At 37.5% G+C, this 11,224-nt stretch overlaps 1 pseudogene; it reads left to right on the forward strand.

Annotated features, from left to right (window-relative positions):
* Window positions 1-5,601, forward strand: part of LOC116759167 — a 48,751-nt pseudogene extending 43,150 nt beyond the window's left edge.
* Window positions 5,602-11,224: the final 5,623 nt, after the last annotated feature.

Genomic DNA, 11,224 nt, shown 5'->3' on the forward strand with positions numbered 1-11,224 from the left:
TTAATTTTTAGGTGTCCTAGACTATTCAATGAGTTTGCAAACACTATAAAGGGCATATTATTCCATAATAGTCTCTCCTGATATAAAATGTAAATAATCTTGTGTGGCCAAATATTTAGCCAACTGTTTAACATAAACTAGTAAAACTCAGTAACTTTCCCAACTGTTTAAAATGGACTATAAAACTCAACTGTTTAGTCAACTGTTTAATATAAATCCATTAAACTCTGATGGCTTGCAATATATAAATAACATGGGCAGTTTAACAAATAATTGATGTTCACTAGTCGCTTAAAATCCTAGCCTGTGAATTTTTAGTTACATCATATATTTCAGGCATTTAAACCCGTTTTCTTTACTATTTAAGAATCCTTACTTAAATATCAGACTTAAGGAAACATGTATTACATACATACATACATAAGTAAATAAATAAATAAAACCTTTCCAAAATGAGAATTCCAAGTTCCATTTAAAGTCTCTAAAGCTCTAGTTATCTTAACTACTCAGGGAATTAAGGTTATTCAAGCTATATCACATATCCATTCACCTCATTAATTATCCCAGTAGATCTGACCAATCCAGATATTCAGTCAGCAAGGATACAGGTTTTCCTCTGATTTCTATTACTGTTTTTCTATTTCTGATTTCTGATTTTCTATTACTGATTTCTATTACTGTTTTTCTCAGAATAGTTATGATGGAGTGTATATTTGCATTTCTTCCATGCTCCACTTTGGGAATCTCTAAATTTTTTTCAGTGGTTATAGTGCCTTACACTCTAAAATAAGCCCCAATGAGCAACTGCTCTTTCAATCGACTATTAAGTGGAGTGATTTTGCATTGGTACACATATATATTTGAGGAATTTTAGTTCTATATATCTGTTCTCCATTTGGTTATGTGAAAGGTAAAGTACTAACACTACAATGTGTTGTACTTTTCATTATCTTCAGTACATCAGCTGGTTGACATTTAATACCCCAATATAGTTATTACCTTTGAAATCTCTGTACAGCTAGGATGTTCCCTGGTACTTAATATTTTAGGATTAAGCTATTATGAAAGCCCCATAATTTTTCCTTTGCCTCTGGTCTCTTCCTCATCAAATCTATCTTCTGATCTCAGATCAAAGTTACCATAACAATAAGAAAACAAACAAACGTTAATTCCCTACCCCCAAATCTCCTACAGATCCCCATTGACTACAATATAAAAACTAATCTTCTCATGTAATGTAAAAGACATAGTAAATCTATTTCTGGCCTAACACCTCAGGCTTACTCCTGCCTGCTCAAAGCTTTTGCCCTCGCTGCCTCTCTTCTTTTTACACAGCTATCATCTTTTGCAGTTTCTGATCACTCCATTTCAAATTACAACCCACCCTCTACACTTCCTATCAGATACTGATATCCTAAGTGTATTCACACACCCACACGCAAACACACACACACATAAACGCCACCATCATCCACTTACAAGGTTCTCAAGACTGAATCATCTCTGGTACCTGAAATATAATAAATGCTCAATAAACAAATATTTGCTGAATAAATGAATAAGTATCAGGCCATATACCTCAATGTTTTTACCTTAATCTTCACATTTCCAAAAATATAATTATTTGCCCCAAGCATGCCATGTTCTCTCGTTCCTTGATGACTTGTGCATGCACTTTATGTAAAACTCCTCCCTCCATTCCATTAACATGGATTCTATTCATTTATTTGCAAGTATTTATTGCATGTCTATTATGTGTCAGGCACAGTGCCTGGTACTGGGAATATAGGCATCACTAATATAGATAAGGTCCCTGCCCTCATGAGGCTACTATTCTATTAGGGTGATGATAGCTATTAAACATGTGAAAAAATAAACCACTTATTTATTGATTGTGGCAGTTACTATAAAAGAAATAAAGAGAGTGATACAATAGAAAGGAAATGGGCAATAAAAAGAGTTAAGAATTTACATGGACATTCAAGGTCGTTACTTGTGAAGGAGATATTGACATTAAGACCTGAAAGTTGAGAAAGAAGCAGCCTTATGGAAGGAAGAAAGGAACTGTGTCACGTGGAAAGGAGATGGATTATGCAAAAGTCCTGAGATAGCAAAAAGTTAGATTTATATTAAAGGAACTGTTACATGGTCCCTCAGCCTGATTTAAATCTTCCTCTGGGCTCACATTTTACCTTATATATTAGAATATTACATAATATTATAATAATGTATTTTTCTCTTTCTCTTTATTTATCTCTTTGAAGATAGTGACCAGTCCTTTTTTTTTTAAGTGGGAAAGGCAATTTTAGTAACAACTGAAAATTCAGAAGCCATAAAGGAGAAGAGAACATTTATAAATAAAATTATAGAAAAATAAAAGCATATGGAAAAAACCACCACACACGATAGCAAGTGACAACACACAGGGAATACATAGATAAATTGTGAAAACATGGACAAAAAGTTAATTCCCTTATTCTATGTTAGGAAAAGTCCAAGAACCTTACAGAAAGGAGTTCAAACGATGTTGTTAGCTTTTAACACTTGAGACAAATGCTGTATTTACTCAGTCATTAAAGCAACCTCACAATATAGGTACTGTTATTATCATTTATTCATCAGGAACCTAAGGTGCAGAGAGGTTAAGTAACTTGCCCAAGGTTACCCAGCTTATAGGGGACAGAGTGACCATGTCCCTTTATGCTTATGTTGGTAGGCCTAGCACAGTGTCTAGTACGTAGAACACAAATGATAATTGAACGAATGAATGGAGGTAAGAGGAGCTAAGAGAAGAGGGAAGAATCATAGTATCAGAACTATGGTAGCTTCCAATCTTCTGTGGGCTCTGGATATTTAAGAATATGCATAGACTTTGATCAAAATCCCTAAGACCAATAGATGTCTTACTAAAACTCTAAACTGCTGTAAATTTTCCAGTTGCTCAAAGTCAGTATGTGAATTATTTTGCTCCAGGCTGCATGAATACCGAAAAAAGTAAATAAATGTTCTCTTTTTCTCTAGTCCTTGAGCTGCAAATTGGCCAAACAAGTCTTACTTTATAATCAGTCAAAACTGAAAGACTACCTTTTAAACAGATGGGAGCATTCAGTTATAAGTCCAAATGTTCATCTTAATGTAAATTTTGGAAGATATTTGTATGATTCTTTATTCTGTTATTTTTGTTTTTTTAAAGAATGCTTGATGTAGGTGGACAGAGATCTGAGAGAAAGAAATGGATTCACTCCTTGAAGGAGTTACATGAATTATATTTTGTGCTGCACTCAGTGCCTATGACATGGTCTTGGTGGAAGATGAAGTGGTAAGTCTAAAAGGAAAACACGGTCAAGGTAAAAAATAAGCCGTTGTGCTTTCCAATATGAATACCCCATTTCCCAACTCAGTTAAGACCTTCCAAAGACAGATGTTACTTCTACATCCTTGTTCATAATGCCCACCATTAATATCTTGCAAATAACAATCCTACATATTTTCATCTTTTATACCTAACAGAACAGAATGCATGAAAGCCTTCACCTGTTCAACAGTATCTGTAATCACAAGTACTTTGCAACCACCTCCATTGTCCTGTTTCTCAATAAAAAAGATCTTTCAAGAAAAAGTAACCAAAGTGCATCTTGGTATCTGCTTTCCAGAGTACACTGGTAAGATACTTTCCTTTTAATTCCATAGTAGTAAAATTTTGTATAGAGATACATTTTTTCTATCTGGATTTTGATGTGTAATGTTTAGGAGGTTGGGGCTTATGATACTTTTCTGAGTCATGTATATGATCCAACCTGGGAAGAATCTTACAGATAAAGAGGAAATCCTCTCTACACTGCCTGCATTAAAGCAAAGCTCTAATGAATAAAGGGGAGGTGGTTAGATAGACCAGGGTTGTTACTCTGTGTAATGTATAATGACATTGCAAACTATATTATCTTAAACATTATAACAGGAGTGTAAATTATATTCCAAATTGGCGGTTTTTAATATATTTCCTAATGAAACCTTGTAATCTTGTACTAGACCTCAGTGGCTCTTCAAAGTCAGAATTAAGTTTCTGGAGGAATAGCTTGAATGAATGAGAAGAGTGACATCTATTTTTCCAATTTTCCTAGCTCCTAGGGTTTTAGTACTGACCCTCTTAGCCAATGAATATAAATGTCAGTTTCTCTAAAAGGGTTGTGTTTCTTTTGGAGACTTTTTTTTTTTTTTTTTGGTAAATAGTTATATGCCCTGTTGTTAATGAAATTATGTAAGATGGAAATATTTATGATTTAAACACAAATATAAACCCAATTTCACCACTTAGATATGTGGGTAGCCCAGATGTGCCAGGGGTGTTGAATTGTGTCAAAGCAGCTGTTTGTGCTCATCTATAATGAGTACTTATATTTTTCTTATTTGTAAACATTATGTTTACATATTTATCGTATGACTGAATATAATCATGCTTCTGTACTGAAAGTTACCAATTAAATATAGAATCATAATTCAGGGCTATATGTTTTCTTTTAAGTAATCATCTATTTCTCAGAGCAATTTTTAGTTTATGAAAATAATAAACAGAAAAAAGTTTCTACATACTCCCTCTCTGGCCAGCTCCCACAATTTCCCCTATTATAAACATCTGGAAGGGGTGTGGTATATTTGCTACAACTGATGAACAGATATTGATACATTATTAACTGAAGTCTGTATTTCAGGTTAGGGTTAACTCTTTGTGTTCCACAATTCAATGGGTTATGCCAAAGTCATGTCAATGTACCCACCATTACAGCATTATACAAAATAGTTTCACTGCCCTAAAAAATGCCTGTGGTCCATGTCTTCGCTGCCCTCAACCCTTGAAACCATTATCTTTTTACTGTTTCTGTAGTTTTGCCCTTCCGAGAATGTCAAAGAGCTGAAATCATACAGTAAGTGCCTCTCACTTTTTGGCTTTCATTCACACAGTTTTCCGTCTCTCCTAGCTATCCCTCAAGGTCCAGCTCAAATAACACCTCATTATGTAGTCCACTCATCTATAATATCCATTCTTTTCTTCTTTTAGTTCATATTAATACACATGCACCCAACCCATGCACACATTTACATGCATAATCTTTGACATACATATGGGCTTTTTTACTCACTCACTTTGTTATATAAATATATTAGTGTTTCTACTCTACTGTGAGCTTTCTGACGCAGAGGTTACATTTTAGCCACCTGAAGCCTCCAGGGAGGTAAGCATAGTTCCCAGCACAAAATAGATGTTGTGTAAACCTCTGATAATTAACCATTGCCATTTTGATTTTTCAATCCTGAGAACATCAAATAGCAAAGTAAAATACTAAAACTTATTGATATTACTTATAATTTGATGCTTTTTAAATGCAGTTAAAGTTTACTTCTTTAATTTTTTTAACAAGGTCCAAATACCTTTGAAGATGCAAGGAACTACATCAAGAACCAGTTTCTAGACCTGAATTTAAAAAAAGATAAGGAAATGTATTCCCATACGACCTGTGCTACAGATACTCAAAATGTCAAGTTCGTGTTTGATGCTGTTACAGATATAATAAAGAGAATCTGAAAGACTGTGGGCTCTTCTAATCAATCCTTTTTTCTTCCACTCTTGCTGATGTATATTTTTCAGCATATAAAAGGTGCTGTGTGTTTAGTTTTAATAGATATTAACTTGTATAACTAGTGTTGTAAGGCAAAAGTTTTCACACAAAAATTTTAATGTATTGTCACCTGCATGTGGATGAGTTTTGATTTCTCTGAAATATTGAGGATTGGGGTGTCTTTGATGTCCTCAGTTCTGAAAACTGATACATTTTGGTAACACTATAACTGTACATATCAGTGACACTGAATTTCCTTGGAAGTAAATTCTGCACTGTGGCCTATTTTTAATGACAGAGCAATGGAAAAAAAGCAAGGTGTTCCATATTACTTCCACTGGCCAGACACTGAGAGGCCTTCATTTTTGCTGATAATGTAACCATGCCTGTAACTGTAGAAACTATTCAAAGATGATACATGTGGTGTTTTACTGGTGTTTATTTTATTGAATACTCCTATTCAGCCACCTGCAAATGCAATGTTCACTATACATGTATCTGCTGATGGAAATTTCATATGCATCCAATTTTTGTTTGCTACTTTTCCTTAGAAAAATCTCATTAATGCTGAATTTACCTTTAGAATTGAGGATTCCAATGATATATTTTTGTACCAATCTGACTGAAAACAGGGGACCACGTGTGGTCAAGAACACAGTGTAAGGCTGCTCAGGCTGAACCAAGTCCTCAACGGAGTACTTGTTTCCTACATTTTATTCCAGAGCAGCATGGAACATTATTGTAATTGATGGTTTGGGGACAATAAATCGAGACCTCAAGAGAAAAAAATAATTCAGTGTCTTAGCACTAGTGTGTTTTAGCTCTGTGAATAAGAAGTAGGAAGTAAGAGTGAGTAATTCGGAGACTTTTTGTTTTTGTGGTACGCGGGCCTCACTGCTGTGGCCTCTCCCGTTGCGGAGCACAGGCTCCAGACGCACAGGCCCAGCGGCCATGGCTCACGGGCCCAGCCGCTCTGCGGCATGTGGGATCTTCGCGGACCGGGTCACGAACCCGTGTCCCCTGCATCGGCAGGCGGACTCTCAACCACTGCGTCACAAGGGAAGCCCTGGAGACTTTTTTAAAAGAGAAACATTGAACTTCTTGTTAGTAGTGTATTGTGCTGTCTAAACGTTACACCGGATGCTAGTGGTCAAAGCCTACTCTTTAAAAGCTAATTTGGTGCTTTACAAACAAAATCGTTATTTATAAACAGAAAAGATGACTTTTTCTTTTTTAAAGTGTGCACTATTTACAACATATACTTGTTAAGCATGTGTGATATCATTTACTCTCTCCACTTGCAGAAGGTGATACATAGATCAGAATAGGAGATCAGTGCTTAAGATCTATAACTTCTTTGAAAAGAGAGCTAATTAGGTTAGTGTAACTAGATGAGATGAAAGGTACAAAAATTAAGCAATTTGCGAATCTGTAGCTCAGGCGGATTTAGGTAGTCCTGTCTCAGTGTCACTACTTCACTGTTCTGTAACACATTTCCATTCTAATCATGCAAGAATGATCACTATTCGATCAGTAACCTTGACTAGAGTGTTTCTGGCTTTATTTTCAAAAACACAAGGAGTTATTAACAAATACAGTCAAATAAAAACGTTACTATAGTAAGAACAATTAATTTGAAATTTCTTTGCAAAATGTAAGTTATTAAGGAGCCTAAGATACCAAAGACAAAAAGTGTACGAGAAAATATTTAGTTCAGGTATTCAGTAAATTTTTCTGGCTAAGACCCATTATCTATATGACAACAACCCAACATTTTGCTAGGAGCTAGTCAATGCTTTGAGATCTTAAATTAAGATGAGAAATTCTGTCCTTTCATCCATTGCTCTGTTTTTGTTCTCCTGCTTTACTTTAATCTGTTTTTCTCTAACAGTGTGAAAAGAATGTTCCAGAAAAGAATATTTTTTGAAATACTACTATTATAACTTAGATTTTGACTCTGACTTACCTTTAGGGTTCCTCTTTTAGATAACATAGGTAGAAAGGGTGAGGTCAGAAATGGTCTCTTAAAAATACATAACTCATTTCAGTCTTTGCAAAAGTTAACAGGCATCAGTATGTATTTATGAATATTGTTCTCCGAGAACTTTAAACAATGTTAAATTACCAAACTAAAATTAGAGATCAGTTTGGATTATTTATTTTTTAAAAAACCTGTTCAATTCCTTCCAATCCTAGAATTGAACTTTAAAAAACTTTTCTTCACAATCAAAAATAGTTGCTATGCTAAACGACAACTTTAAGAGAAATTTTTAGTTGGAAAATAGAAAATAAATGTTTCCATCATTTCTTTAATGATTGCACTCCTTAAAAATTGAGTCTATTTCTGATTTTACTTTTTAAATGTTTTAATAAAAAAGGGGCTGGAGTGGATACACAGCATTTTGGGTTAATTAAAGAAAGCAGCAAAATGGGAAATATGGGAAGATACACTTCAGCTGGAAGAAACTCACCCTGAGACCAGAAATGTTAAAGTTGGTTAGAATCAAAGCATGTTTCTGAGGGTGGAGTCAAGATGGCATACTAGGAGGACGCAGAATGTGCGTCTCCTCACAACTAGGGCACCTAAGGGGATGGGAGGAATCCCCAGTGACCCGATAGGACGTGGGGCGTGGGGAATGAGGGGGGAGGAGAAGTGGAGGTGGGACGGGACTGGCGCCCCTGAGGGGCAGCTGGGGGAGGGGGAGGGTAAGGGATTCCACCCCCAAAGGCGGATGGTGGGGGGACCATTGGGAGGGCAGAGGTTCAAACGGTAGCATGGCCAGGTTTCCCCTGCCCACTTGGACCCCCAGGAACTTGTTGAGATCCCAGGCCTGATCCTCTGCCCACCTAGGTCCCCTCCAGCTGGCAGGTCCTGAGGGAGTGGGAGGGAAGGGGGAGCAAAAGTAAAGGCCAGACCTCTGGGACCAGCACCCCTGAGGGGCAGCTGGGGGAGAGGAGGAGTTCCTACACCCAGCGGGACCCATCCACGGTTATGGGTCCAGCGGCAGCAGCGACGGGGGAGACCATGGGGGAGACGGTGGGGGAGGGGCATGAAGGAACGGAAGGGAACGGGGCCAGCGCTTTCCCTGTCCACATAGGCATCAGGGAGCCTGTTGGGCTCCCGGGCCTTACCCTCTGCCCTTGAGCCTACCTCCTGCTGCACAGAACCCAAGCCCCGCTCCTACACCCCCACCCAGGGCCCTACCTCTACACTCAGAGACCCCCTCTCAGACCCCCTCCAAAGAGCTGGGCCTAAACCCCACCCACACACCCTCACTCAGGGCCCTACCTCCAAACTCTGGAACCCCACACTCCAGAGGCCCTCCTTTCCCCTTCTGCTCAGGTCCTAAGCAGAAGCCCCGCCCCACACTTGCACATGGCCCCATCTAGGCTCCGCACTATGCTCAAATACCACCCCTGCAACCTGCCTAGGTCCTGCCCCACATTAAACCCCACTCCTGCCTAAGGTACACCACCCCCATCCCCGCCTAAACTCCACCCCCATAGCCAAGGCTTTTTTTTTTCTTTTTTCCTCTTTTAGATTGGGGGTCTGTTTTACTTTGTTGATTCATTGTTGCTGATTCTTTTATATTTTTATTTTTCCTAACAAATATTTTTATAATTTTATTTTATTCTTTATACTTTGTTAGTGATCTCTCCTTTTGGCTTGCTCTCTCCCCACCCTTTTTTTCTCTTCTTTTTTCTGTCGTGGTTTTATTTGACCTTGTTGCAGTTGTTTCAATTATAGTTTTATTTTTCCTAATATATTCTTTATCTTTCTAATTTTATTTTGTTTTTTATTCTTTGATACTGTACGGCTGCTGCTGCTTCTTTTTTTTACTGTGCCACAAAGTTTGCAGGATCTTGGTTCCCAGGCCGGAGTTCACGCCCAAGCTCCTGTGGCGGGAACTCTGAGTCGAAACAACTGGACTAACAAAGCCTCAGACCCCAGGGACTATCAATCAGAGTGAGGCCTCCCAGAGGTCCTCATCTCAGCACCAAGGACCCAGCTCTATCCAACTGCCTGCAAACTCCAGTGCCACATATCTCAGGCCAAACAACCAGTAAGAAGGAAATACAGTACCACCCATCAAAAAAAAAAAAAAAAAAAAAATTTGTTACAGATCAAGGAGCAAGGTAAAAACCTACAAGACCAAATAAATGAAGATGAAATAGGCAATCTACCTGAAAAAGAATTCACAGTAATGACAGTAAAGATGATCCAAAATTTTAGAAAGAGAAGGCAGAAAATACAAGAAACATTTAACAAGGATCTACAAGAACTAAAGAGCAAACAAACAGCGATGAACAACACAATTACTGAAATTTAAAATACTCTGCAAGGAATCAATAAGAGAATAACTGAGGCAGAAGAACAGATAAGTGACCTGGAAGATAAAATGTTGGAAATAACTGCCAGGGAGCAGAAAAAAGAATAAAAAGAACTGAGGACAGTCTCAGACCCTCTGGGACAACACTAAACACACCAATATTCGAATTGTAGGGTTCCCAGAAGAAGAAGAGAAAAAGAAAGGGTCTGAGAAAATATTTGAAGAGATTATAGTTGAAAACTTCCCTAACATGGGAAAGGTAATAGTCACCCAAGTCCAGGAAGCACAGAGACTCCCATACAGGATAAACCCAAAGAGAAACACACCGAGACACATATTAATCAAACTGTCAAAAATTAAATACAAAGAAAACATATTAAAAGCAGCAAGGAAAAAGCAACAAATAACATACAAGGGAATCCCCATAAGGTTAACAGCTGATCTTTCAGCAGAAACTCTGCAAGCCAGAAGGGAGTGGCAGGACATATTTAAAGTGATGAAAGGGAAAAACTTAAAACCAAGCTTATGCTACCCAGCAAGGATCTTATTCAGATTTGAAAGAGAAATGAAAACCTTTATAGACAAGCAAAAGCTAAGAGAATTCAGCACCACCAAACCAGCTTTGCAACAAATGTTAAAGGAACTACTCTAGGCAGGAAACACAAGAGAAGGAAAAGACCTACAATAACAAAACCAAAACAATTAAGAAAATGGGAATAGGAACATACATATCAATAACTACCTTAAATGTAAATGGATTAAATGCTCCAAGCAAAAGACACAGACTGGCTGAATGGCTACAAAAACAAGACCCATACATATGCTACATACAAGAGAAAAACTTCAGACCTAGGGACACATACAGACTGAAAGTGAGGGGATGGAAAAAGATATTCCATGCAAATGGAAATCAAAAGAAAGCTGGAGTAGCAATACTCATATCAGACAAAATAGACTTTAAAATAGAGACTATTACAAGAGACAAAGAAGGACACTATATAGTGACGAAGGGATCAATCCAAGAAGAAGATATGACAATTGTAAATATGCAGCCAACATAGGAGCACCTCAATACATAAGGCAAATGCTAACCGCGACAAAAGGGGGAATCGACAGTAACACAATCATAGTAGGGAACTTTAACACCCCACTTTCACCAATGGACAGATCACCCAAAATGAAAACAAATAAGAAAACACAAGCTTTAAATGACACATTAAACAAGATGGACTTAACTGATATTTAAAGGACAGAATACACTTTCTTCTCAAGTGCTCA

The sequence above is a fragment of the Phocoena sinus genome, chromosome 9, assembly GCF_008692025.1.
Source record: "Phocoena sinus isolate mPhoSin1 chromosome 9, mPhoSin1.pri, whole genome shotgun sequence".
NCBI lineage: Eukaryota > Metazoa > Chordata > Mammalia > Artiodactyla > Phocoenidae > Phocoena > Phocoena sinus.